We start from the raw sequence: 13,292 nt of genomic DNA, 5'->3' as shown, positions 1-13,292 counted from the left end.
AAATTGAGTCACAATAACATGAAATAGGTTGTTATCTTGTCAAAAGCAATAGTAATTCAAATTTGGACAGTTTAATTTTGAGACAGTAGTTGTGGAAATATTTCATCTCTCATCTCAAGACCTTGTATTTAGTAGCTTGGCAAATCTTACTGCAATCAGCTACTAGCAATAAGAGAAAATATGAAGATGTTGATCATAATCTTAGCCAGAATAAGAGACCAAAAGCTTCTATTCTGAGGACTATGGGAAGATTTCTAATTATTCACATAAGAATAAGAAGAATGGAAGTTTGGGGAAGGAGAAAAGATTCTTTTTAAAAAAGATTTCTTAATTCAGATTAATCTCTCATCTAACTAAAAATTATTCAGACTGCCTCAGTGCTAAATAACAGCACCCACCACTCCCACAGCCTTGCTCTGCTTCTTCTTCCCATTTGAGCCATGGTTGTTCCTGTCCCCTCGCTTCTGTTCTTCTCAATGGCCAATGTATTAAATTAGCCAGAAGGCACTGCTAACATTTCCCCAGGGTCCAGGAACTTCTCAATGCTATGTTCCTGCTTTTCTGCTTCAACTGTTACAGCAAAGCACATCTCATCTGTGATAAGATGACATGAAAAGTATTTGCGACTTGATATAGATATATGTGCATGAACTTACATGTATGCATCTAGGCATCATGCATTATGAAATTTCCATGTTGTGTGTCAAAAATTACCATAAAGGCAACTTCACACAGTTAAACTTGTATATATGTACACACTGAGATACTGGATAGAAGATGTGATTTTGCATATAAAGATAAAAAATATACGTTTCCTTTAAGGATTCGTTTAGTTCTATCAAATAGCCAGTAGCCTATGTGTCAGCAGTATTTTAAAGTTGTCTTTAAATATGTATTTATTTGGTTCTTTGAGAGAAAGAAACAGACAGAGAGACAGAAAGAGAGACTCTGCTTTAGCAGGAAGCTTGAAGCAGGAGCTGCAGGCAAGTCCTGACCCTAGACACTCTGAAGTAGGACACGGGAATCTTCACCAGCATCTTAACTGCTGGATCAAATGCCTACCCCTTACCACTGATCAAAAGCCACATCCTGTGGATGAAGGTCCTAGTGTTTGGATTCCTGCAACCCACGGAGAGATCCAGACTGTCTCCCTGGCTCCTAGCTTTGGCCAAGCCCATTCCTACCTGTTGTGGCCATTTGAAGAGTGAATCAACTGTTGGAAGATTTTTCTCTTTCTGTTCTTGCCCTTCTCTGTCACCAAACTTCTCAAATAAAATAATCTCCCCACCCCAACAGTAATGTTGTTTGGACAGAATGATAGAGAAAACTCACAAAGTTTTCTAGCTTAACTCTGCTTATGGTAACAATGGTAAGTATGTTACAGGCTCTGTTAGCCACCTGTCATTATCTTCCCATCTTCCTTCATATTAGGGAGGATTTAGACACAAGGCTTTTATTTCTATAAAAAAAAATCCTAACAGAAATATTTATACCTTCTTTTACCTTTATCTAGGCCACCAGTGACTAGTAATGCCTGATGTTAGATTCTCCTAAAATAAATATTAGAGACGGCTTGAAACACTAGCTAAAAAGGCTTTACATTTTCAAACTAAAACGCATAAAGACTGCCACAAGCTAAATCTGTCTCAGAATTAAAATAACATGAGGAAAAGAAAACCACTCCATATATGCACATATATCAATGACATCACTGCCTCATTCTGTGCTCAAATGCTTTCAACACCTTCATCACCTCCATGGTACAAACTATGCTCCTTCAGAATCTTTTGAAATTGGCCTCCAACACTCATATCCAATCTTGCCTCCCGGTAGCTTTACTTCTGAAGCAACCTAGATCTTTAGTTTTCTCTAGTTAAAAATGTTATTGTCCCCAGAAGAATCCAAATTCCTTATCGTGTTGTTTATAAAAAGCAGGTATGGCTTTTTATAAAAGTGAAATAATGAGCATCCTTTTCCCACATAACTAGCTTCCCAGACAAGGGACACTAGGTCCTTTTCCAGGACCTCTAGTCCTTCCTCATGCTGCTTCCCTGAATGGAAGCTATTCTTGTTCCCAGCGACACTTACCTGTGTTCTTCAAATGCAGACAATTTAGTAAAGACCTCCTTGGTGTCCTCAGAATAAATGAATGCACCTACCTTCCTCTTCCCTTAGTATGTAAAAGCTTTGTTGGACGGCTGGCATCATGACTCAATGGATTAAGCTATCATGTGCAATGCCAGAATACCTCGTACGTGCTAGTTCTAAGTCCTGGGCTGCTCCACTTCAGATAAAGCTCCCTGCTTATGTGCCTGGAAAAGCAGCAGAAGACAGCTCAAATGGTTGAGCCCCTATATCCATATCAGAGACTCAGATGAAGCTCCTGACCCTGACTTTGACCTGGCCCTAGCCCTGGCTATTGCTATCATTTTGAGAATGAGCCAACAGATGGAGAAGCAATCTCTCTCTCTGTCTCTCTCTCTCTCTCTCTCCTCCCCACCTACCCTCTCCCTGAAATCCCTTTCTCTCTTTCTGTGACTCTGCCTTTCAAATAATTTTTTTTAAAGTCTTCCAACGTTTTTGCAAGGTAGATACACACAGAGAGAGAAACTACTCAATTTCCAAATGCCCACGTTTGCTAGGACTGGGGCGAACTGAAGTCAGAAGCCACAAATACAACCCAGGTCTCCAATGTGGTTGGCAGGGACCCAACTACTTAAGTCCTCACCACTGCTTTCCAGGGTTTGTATCAGCAGGAAGCCATAGGCAGGAATCAGAGCCAAATATTAAACCCAGGCACTCCAATGTGGGACGCAGGATTGTTAACTAGCACCTATATTTCTTCTGACTAAACGAATAAACTAAAAAATGACTGAAAGGCAGGTCTTGTGCTTTAAGCATGAAGCATAATGTTGAAGCACTAACATTTTACTTTGTAACAAGCTAGTAAAAACATGAATCTGTGATTTCCCGGACTCAAAACTGCCTCTCTCTGATAATGCCAGCCTTAAAAGAACAAACTCTATGCTCTGTCACGCCAGAAATCATTTTTCTCCTTGCTCATGGAAAATACAGCTGTACATCTACAAGGCTAATTATTCTCCTGAACTCACAATTTGATTAATGTGAATCATGACACTCTATAAGGAAAGCAAGAGGAGATCCAATTAGCTGTTAACAATGACCTCTACAGAGCAACCTCCAGGGCTGGGTCAATAGAGACAGCCACAGGGAGGAGCAAAAGAGACAGTGAGTTGTTTTCTGTACAAGCACAAATTATCTTTACACTATTAAATGCAATCTGCAGGTTGGCCATTCTGGTGAAAGAATGATTCATTTCCATCATGTTAGAAACTAATCTAAGAGCATGAATTATCCATGGAAAATTTAAATTACACAACAAATTCAAGAAAAAATTATGGAAATTAGTAATAAATATTGCATAGAAATGTTATACATGGCATTGCGAGATTATAAAAGTAATAAGCACCCATCACCTCCAGTATTATTGCAGAATTCTGTTTCTGAATTTAAATCACATTGCCACTTTATTTCTCCCCATGTTTTAAAATGGTCTGAAATTGTAAGACTGGAAAGGCCTTTGTGAATAGTCAGTCTTGCCATTACTGAATGTTAAAAGAATAATGAAACTCCTAAGACGATAAGGTGCAAGTACCTGAGTTCAATAGACCTTTAATTGGGAAAAGCTCATGTATTAACATTCAGAATTAAGTAGTGATTAAGAGACATACAGCACACACTTTTTTTTTTCAAAAGTAACTAGATAAGAGCATGTTCAATTTTGATGTAAATTCAGTGGCAGTTAGAGTGTATTATTGTAAAATGCTCTGATTAATTTTAGAGAAATAAAAAAATATATTCTTTTTGAGAGAGCTTATTTGTAAATGTTAGCAGCAAAGCTCCTTTCAATAAATGTATTCTCTGAAATGGTTGCCGTCACTAGATGGAGGGTTTCATATTTACTAATCAAATAGTAAATGTATTTTGCTTTATAAAATCCAAATGAAGTGTTTGTTCTTCTCTGCATTCTAGAAAGACATCTACCCCCACTGACCTCCTTCCTTATCCGAAGAGACTGAATAATAGAAAATGGATGATTCTTTCCGTCTTCTTGAACGAAGATCTACTTTGACAGATCTTTTTTTTCCTTTAGGGACTCCAGTCAAGTGACAAGAATTCTCGGAGGAAATGGCACAGCAAACGTGAAAGTGTGCAGTGACAATCGGGACAACAGCTTTCTGCTGCACATTCAGGGAGCTGAGCTTATTAATGAAAAGATTTTTGTCACAGCATGTCCCCCAAATATTGCTGTCACATATAGCAAATTGCTCTTAGCTGTTTTATTTGATAAGCTCTTCCCTTTGCATGGCAATAGATGTCACCCAATTCCACCCTGTCACTTTAAATCCAATCATTTAATACCAAACACTTTCTGGATGAACTCTTTGGGTATTCAATTCCACAATCGGAGATTGAATTTTAATCAATCCAATATCTTCCTTTTTCAATATCATCTATTTTTCTTTATCACAACTAGCCAGTTACTCAAGTTGAAAAGAAAATGAAAGTAAGATTGGACTTAGCAGTTTCCACCCATCATGCTTCTAGGAAGTCTGTAAATACAAGTTTCCCTCAAAAAGTTCCTCAAGCTTACCTAGATTCCCCTCAAAAGTAGAGCCAGAGACCAAGACTTAAAGCAGTATATCTACGAATATAATTGTAGTACAGTAGAGGCATAGATTTGACCACAAAACAACCAATCACTGTTCAACTCCACTGCATTTTGGAGGAGTATATTTTGAAATTTGTCAGAGAACTGCTTCCACGAGGGAAGGTGTTTATCAGTTAGTCCCAGTCTGTACCATGAAAGTTTTGGCGCTTAAGTGATACACTTTTATTTGTGCATGAATGAAAGTCAAATGGAAGCTCATGGGTGTTCCGTGAGACTTAGAGAAACACCCACTGCCAGAAGTTGAGAACTGCTTAATCTGGGCCCAAAGTGAGGCTAAACCCTGGCCAAGGTGGCTGAAGCTTTGAACAAACCATTTGGTACAACAGTGGCTGGGAAAGGAGATGGAGTGGGGACCTATGAGGGCCTAACAGAGCTTGTTTTACCCTACTTGACACTGAAGTAAACTACCATAATCTCGGAACTACTGCTCATAAGGTGCAAAGTCAAGGCACTGCACAATTTAATACCAGCTAAGCATCTCTTTCGGTTTTCAGAAAGCCAACTTCACATGGTAAGAGAGAGGATGCAAATCCACTAGTCTCTTCTAAGGACACTAATCTCATGACATATCTAAAGCTAATTATCTCCTTGAGCTAGTTTAAATTACCACCTGCATATCCCATAATAAACATAACAATGGTGTTAGAGTCACTAACTGCCGCAGGCAGTTTGTAAACAACAGTGTGACTTGATAAAGAACAGCAGGACATACATTGTCTAGAATCTTAAGTCCACAAACTGCAGCTGCTGGAGATCAAGGTCAAACTCTGTAGGCAATGGTCAGTGAGTGAACAAAAGTCCAAAACTCTGTGGTCAAGGGTTTGCAGCTGGGCAACAATCCATGGGCACACAGCTGTGTGCTTTAGGATATCCTTGAGACCAGTAATACACTGACTTCTGTGCTGGGGTCACACTGTTGCAACCTAATCATCCGGTATTGGCTGGTTAACGTCAATATGGGATGTGGTTATCAACATTTATGCCATGTTACTCCCCAAACAATTCAATAAAAGATTGAGGCAGTAAGCCTTCCTCGGAGAAGAGGGCTTCCCTCTGGCAGCCCACTTTCATAGCTTTTATCATGTTTCTGTCTCTTATTTTCTAAATTGTATTTTGCCCCTTTGTACCGCACTAGTTGTGGTAGTGATATTTTCTATTTGTTATGCTTTTCGTTTTTAACAGAAGAAAATTTTGCCATGTACAGGCAAAACAAAAGTGTTAACAACTGAAATATTTTTTTTAAAATTGCAAGTTTTCTTGATCAAATTCTATGTCATGATAACATTTTGGTGGATTTACTTGTTATGATATGTGAATATGGTGAACTGAGTTGTATTGCTCCAAAGTTCTTACATTTAAGCTCTCATCCACAATGTGACTGTATTTGGAGATAAAATTTCTAGGAGGCAAGTACATTAAATAAATGTATAAAGGTGCATTGCAAAATTCCCTAAGGAGTTGTGGCCTAATTAAAGAAAAAAATGAGAGAAAGAGAAAAAAGAGAGATTGATGCTGCAAGAACACACTGAGAAGATAGCTGTTTTGGTCTTTGACTTTCCAACCTCCATCCTCAGTCTACGAAAGCCTGGGCTGAAACACTGAGCCAGTGAACAAGAAGTAGAATAAATGTAAAGATGTGAAATCACCAGACACTTACTATCTGGAAGGGAGGGCTCGGGTTAATTCACGCATTTAAGGAAATGGGAACTCACTGATTGGATCTTCTCTAGTTATCTCCTCAAATGGAATGTTTTCTACTTAGGGAAAAGAGAGATGCTATTAAACAATTCTAATATATTTTTGTCATTCACAAAGAAGATCGTGTGTGTTACCTGATTTTACATGAGAATTCAGAAAGAAAATGGTTAGCATAGTTTCCTTGTGCATTATTTGTACATCGGTGAGACTTGGAATAGCCAAATGATATTAAGGAGAAGGAAGAACTGATGTTTAGCCTTAGAAATGTCATCTGCCCATTGTTGCCCAAAAGGGGACAGTATATTCATCATTCCTGATGACTAGAAATATAGAAACAGTTACAGAGACAATTTCTGGTAGCTGTTGTCCTACCCACAATGTTCTGAGGGAGGCATGGACAGACCTCAAGTGACAATAGGTAACAGCAACAATTTTTAAAATATTTTATCTATCCCATACTTAAAATAATGTAAGGAAGCCAGTATTGTGGCACTTTGAGTCAACCTGCCACCTGCTAAGCCAGCATCCCTAAGTGCACCAAATCATGTTTTAGCTGTTCCACTTTTGATCCAGTCCCCTGATACTGATCTGGGGGAGATAGTGGATGATGGCCCAAGTGCGGGAGTCCCTGCCACCTGTGTTGGAAACAAAGATAAAGCCCCTGTTCCTTGGCCTGAGCCTGGCACAGTACTGCCCTTTGTGGCCATCTGTGGAGAGAAGAGATCTCTGCTTGCTACTGCCTCTGTCTCTCCTCTTTCTGTACTCTGACTTTTGAAAAAAGCAAACGGTTTTAAGCAGGAATGATGTAAGTGGAATTGCTTAATGTAAATGATCAAGTTTGTGATGTAGATAAAACAGTAACCTTGAAAAAATACATTCCAGAAGTGTTTAGTTTGTGTGAGCCGGAAAGATACAGCATAAATCAATTACAGAAACAGGATGACTTACTACCAGCAAAAGAGCATCTTTCAAAATAGCATGATAATTATCTTACAACATCCTGTTTGGATTAAGCCAATGTTCTAGTTATCTTTATTCTGTTTCATCAGGTGGATTTGAGTTGCTCTGCAGGGTATTTTCATTCCAACTTGAAAGACTCTGGTAAATCTTGTAGAGCAGGTTTGCTAATGACTTTCTCAGTTTTGGTTTGCAAAAGAGTGTCTCAATTTCTTCCTTGTTATAGCTTGTTTGACATTATTATCCAGTAAGTCTAAAATATGAGTCCTCTTAAGGACGAGTTTTTATACCTACAACTTTTATTTCCATGTATTAGTCATAAATTTTTTGTTGAAAATTGGAAAATTTGGAATGCGCATCGCTTCTCCAGAATTTTTCATTGCTGTGTGTAAAAAATTATTTTATTTTGGTCTCATTTACATGAAAGGGAGACACAGAGAGAGACAGGGAGAAAGATTTTCCATCTAGCAGTTCACTCCCCTAATATGTACAATAGCTGGGCCTGGGACAGAATGAAGTCAGGAGCTGGGAACTCCATGTGCAAGTAGGACAGACCCAAGGACTTGACCTATCATATGCTGCTTCCTGGGATGCATTAGCAAGAAGCTGGATCAGAAGCAGAGAAGCTGGGACTCAAACTAGCAACAATCCCTTATGAGATGTGGGCTTTCAAAGCAGTGACTTAACCCACTGCACCAAAGCACCTGCCCCAATTGATATTGATTGTTTCCAATATATTCCCTAGAGTCGGGGCCTTTGTGCTCTGAATCAGGCCCACATTGTGGCAATAGCTTGTCCCCAGAACTTTTCCAGAGAGTTTCAAGACAAAATAAATCACGAGGACACTCTGTGGATGGAACTATTTGAAAACACAATTTAACCTGTGCCCTTCTGCTGCTGCAAGGCTGTTGTTGGTTGTCATGGCTTCTGACCTGAAGAATAAGGGATGAGACTAAGCTAAAGTAATAAAACATAAACTTTGGGTTCTTATTTAGGTTCAGTGGCATTTCTTGAGCAAGTATTTCACAGATGTTGTAAGACTCTGGTTTGTTGGGCCCGGCGCGGTGGCGCAAGTGGTTAAGGTCCTCGCCTTGCACACCCGGGATCCCATATGGGCGCCAGTTCTAATCCCGGCAGCCCCGCTTCCCTTCCAGCTCCCTGCCTGTGGCCCGGGAAAGCAGTTGAGGACAGCCCAAATCTTTGGGACCCTGCACCCGCGTGGGAGACCCGAAGAGGCTCCTGGCTTTGGATCGGCATAGCATCTGCCGTTGCGCTCACTTGGGGAGTGAATCATCGGACGGAAGATCTTCCTCTCTGTCTCTCCTCTCTGTATATCCGCCTTTCCAATAAAAAAAAATAATAATAATAAAAATCTTTAAGAAAAAAAAAAAGACTCTGGTTTGTTTCAGGAAAGGTGACTTAGATAATTTTCCCAGTGTTTTCATGGGAGAGTGTATTTATGGAGTTCATCCCACTGAAATCCCAGAGATTACAAGACCTTTATGGACTGTTCTTTTTCCATTCCTCCCTTGCATGTATTTCAGTGATCCAGTTCCCATATGGGCAAAAAAAAGCTTCTCCCAAAGATATCCCTTCTGATTTTGTGACATATCCAAACTGGGTAATCAGTATATTATGTTCAGATATTTTGAAGAGGCGGTTATTAGCAATGTCTATGCCAATCAGCATGTTTTCTAAATATTCTTACTAAATATTCTAATCTTCATTAGATTTCTTGGAAAGGCAGATCTACAGAGACAAGAGACAGAGAAAAATGTTTTCCATCCACTGGTTCACTCCCAAGTGGGCACAAAGCCGGAGCTGAGATGATCCAAAGGCAGGGACCAGGAGGTTGCATGTGCAGGGTCCTATGGCTTTGGACTGTTCTCTGCTACTTTCCCAGGTCACAAGAAGGGAACTGGATGAAAAGTGGAGCAGCTGGGATATGAACTAGTGGGATATGGGATCCCAGTGAATACAAGGCAAGGATTTAGCCACTAGGCTATCACACTGGGATCCCATTTGCTCAATTTTGTGGATAGGTTTTCCCCCTACCTGAGAAAAGGCATCCTTGCTAATAAGCACAAACAGGGAAATGGTATTTATTGAAGGCTGCTTGAATTTCAAACCCTAAGTCATAGAAACAATTTGCACTAAGATTTAAATAATTTCACATTGACATTTTGAATAAATGCTATTTTATGTATAACATTTTTACCTTCCTGTTCCTCAGCTTTTGACAATAAACATTATCCCTTCATAAACAATTGGAATAGTCTGACATTTGTTCTCAGAGCCTAAACTCAACATCCACTCTGCTTTCTTAGCCTATTGTGAGCCTCTCAGAGCATAATTTGCCTTCATCATGTCAGCATTAACAACCCGAGGCAGCAAAGCCTATATTCAACTTCATGATTCCATAATTGTCTTGATTTCTATCAAGCCCCCCAAACCACTTAACTTAGCATTCTAGATATAATTCTGAATAAAGCAAGAGCATCTTGCGCATATTGCAATTACTTATACTCTTTCCATGTGCTCTTAGTAAATTGCAGGTAAAACATCAGGAGACACTAGTAACTGCCTGTCCCATAAACTTACTCTCCAATTTGCTCGCGTGACAGTCACATCATTTTTTTTTTTTCAAAACCAACTTCCAGTTAATCAATGGACGAACACAGATGGTCTATCTGCTTGAAGCACTTGCAGTCTGAATTCCACCCAAAATAATAGCCTCTGTAGCTTGAATGAAAATTCCGGTCTCTAAATAAGAACAATATTGCTTAGGCTAAATTATACAGAAAAGCAGAGAATTATATTTCAATGCCACCATTTATCTTTAGCGGCAGGTTCAATTTAGAAGCCAAGAGAGAGTGTCCCGTGTAACCTTGTCAACCCAGCCTATACCCCACGGTCAATAGAGTAAACAAGGTCTTGCCTGGCCTTTCATTTCCAAGCAGTTAGTTTTATTTTGTTCTTTCCTTGCCTTCCCCCACCCCACCTACAGTTTTGGCTGCATTCCAATCTATGTAATTACACTATCCTCCCTCTTAAAGAAAAATAAAACTCCATCATTGCATTCTGGTTTTAATTAGCAAAGTTACTCCTGACTTCCTCACTTGGAGCAAACAGGAGCTACTTAATCGCATTTCTACTACCATGTAGTAACTGCGGTCAAATCAGAGGGGTTTGGGTTTTTAAAAATAGGCAAATGTTTTTAAAATTAGTCTTGTAATGTGCTTCATGGTCTTTATGATGAAAGGCATTACAGAACTAGACAGTGACAAGGGTCGCACAGATGGTTCCTGCCAGATAAAAGCATTTCCTACTTTATTCTCTTTAACCACCAAGATTCATCTTAAGCAAATATCTCAAGCTTTAAATTGCATTGCAACAGACTAAGAGGTGAGAAGATATTCTTGGCAGATATGAACAAGTAATTCGTTAGGGCTGTGTAAGACCATTAGTATACCACAAACAGCACATGTTAAGAATTCTTGAGCAATGTTTTGGAAACAGAATTGTCTTTTAGGGAAGCCCATCCTTTTAGAGAATTTTGCAAAGTGAGCTCATTTTAAAAGACCATTTTAATATACAAAAATACACCAATTGAAAAGATCACACATTATGTGTGATAAAATCACACATACATAATGTATGTCAGGTTTAGTGAGTGCCTAAGCATGATTAGACTTTAATGAATAAAGTCAAGAAGTGAGTTTGAATGCTGCATACTTCTTTAACATTAAGGAGTTTGTTTCTGGTTGTGACATACTATAAATTTCATGAGATACCAACTTTTTCTAATCATAAATATGACACTTCATCATTGCAGAAAGCTTGAAAAATCTTGTCATCAAGTAAAACAAAAAAGTTAACATGAATAGTCTGGTGGTAATCTTTCCAAATTATAACCTGTACTACAGTATATTGCAGCCAATTTTTTTAAAAACTCAGCAACATATATTGCGCATTTTGTATCTTATGAAGTGTTATAGTTTGGGTTTGTGAAATAAGAATACACTACAATGTACAACTTTTGGTTGTTGGAAATTTAGGTTGTCTCAATTTCTAAAATTTCTAAGCAGTGTTTAAATTAGCACTCTTCAGATACAGTGGTGTGTATACCTTTAATAAATGCTTTGTACCATCTTTGCTGAATTTTCTGTGATATCCTCCTAGGTGGAAATACTGGATTAAACATATGAATATTTTCAAGATGATTTTTTAACAACATTTGTTCTTGAGAAGCAGTATAGAAGTTTTATTGCATCATTGCCAACAAAGAGAATTATGATTTTATTTTCATTTATGGTTCTTAAAGGCAAAACTCCTGCATACATCTTAAATTCATACATCTTCAAAAATCTATGCATCTCAAAAATAGTAATACATTTTCACAGGTTTTAACCATTTGTATTGGCTCTTTTGGAGTCACTTCTTAATATTTGCTTATTTTCCCACTGAATTACTCTCCTTTTTAAATTAACTAACAAAATTGCTTTATATGAAGAATAATCACAGTGAAAAATTAAGGCGCTTATATATTGTACAATTTTCTTTTACCCTTAACTTTTTTTTCTTGCCTTTAAATTAGCTAATGGGTTTGCCAGGCAGAGGATTTAAACTTCCATACTCCTTAAATTATATTTTCAGGATTCTTCCACCTGTAATTTAGTTAACACTCACACACAGCCTCTTTTAACGAATTTACAGTTTTGATTTGCACTGATTGTTTTAATCGCTTGCACTACCTTTCTGTTGTTTTCTCTCCTTTGTTTACATAAAGGGAACATATTTATCTCATATGTAAAGTTATTCGTAAGAGCACAATGATACTTCCCACCTTATCCTCCCTCTCTCCCTAATGTCTGTTCTCCTTTCCCTTCCTTCTTACATTTTTAAAATTTTTACAATCAAATACATCCTAAGGGGTATGTTAACTGGTCCATCAATTGCCCACCATCCCTTCTTTAGATAAACATGAAAGAGGCCTGAATTTTAAGAATGAGAAATCAAAGGCAGGAAAGCAGTCCAATTTTCACTTAAACTATTTTAAATATATATTTCCTTCTGCAAATGTCTTAAACTTAGACAATCTTCCTCTTTCAGATGTTCATTTTAAAAACTTGTTAAAATATTAGAATACTGGGCCTGGTGTGATAGCCTAGCAGTTCAAGTCCTTACCTTGAACATGCAGGGATCCCATATGGGCACCGGTTCTAATCCCGGCAGCTCCACTTCCCATCTAGCTCCCTGCTTGTGGCCTGGGAAAGCAGTCAATGACAGCCCAAAGCCTTGGAACCCTGTACGTGCATGGGAGACCTGGAAGAAGTTCCTGGCTCCTGGCTTCGGATCAGCGTAGCACTGGCCGTTGCACTCACTTGGGGAGTGAATCATCAGATGGAAGATCTTCCTCTCTATCTCTCCTCCTCTTTGTATATCTGACTTTTCAATAAAAATAAATAAATAATTCTTTTGTTAAAAATCTATGTATGGAAGGAAACTTTTGAGGCTGAATATCACTTTTAACTACACAAATAACTCCATGGCAACCAATAAGCTAGTGAGAAAAGAGACATGAATTAGTATGACCAGAAATGTTGTCTGTATTAGGTTTCAAATTTATAATCTCATAATTTCAATTGAATATTTTCTTAAATAATTCATCATTTATTTTGGATTTGGAAAGACTTACTGATATGATAAAACTGGATGTTTTATTTGCTATTAAAAAGTTGTGAGGGTATCACTGCAATTTCACACCATCCCTGGTGGGTTCAGCTTCTGGCCAATGTTTGGTGAATCCGTAAAAGAAGGCAAATTGAAGACTCCATGGTCAAGGGAGCAAGCGGCTGTTTTATTCTCCTGAAGCACTTTCTCA

General features: G+C 38.4%; 1 protein-coding gene across 2 annotated transcripts in view; it reads right to left on the bottom strand.

Moving 5' to 3' along the window:
* PTPRO (protein tyrosine phosphatase receptor type O) overlaps positions 1-13,292 on the bottom strand; it is a 148,076-nt gene that overhangs the window by 101,033 nt on the left and 33,751 nt on the right. The window lies entirely within an intron of this gene.

Source organism: Ochotona curzoniae, unplaced genomic scaffold (assembly GCF_017591425.1).
Source record: "Ochotona curzoniae isolate NIBS_2020 unplaced genomic scaffold, NIBS_Ocur_1.0 contig_1482, whole genome shotgun sequence".
Taxonomy (NCBI): Eukaryota; Metazoa; Chordata; class Mammalia; order Lagomorpha; family Ochotonidae; genus Ochotona; species Ochotona curzoniae.
The sequence above is the reverse complement of the archived record's forward strand: the minus strand, read 5'-3'. Positions and strand labels throughout refer to the sequence as shown.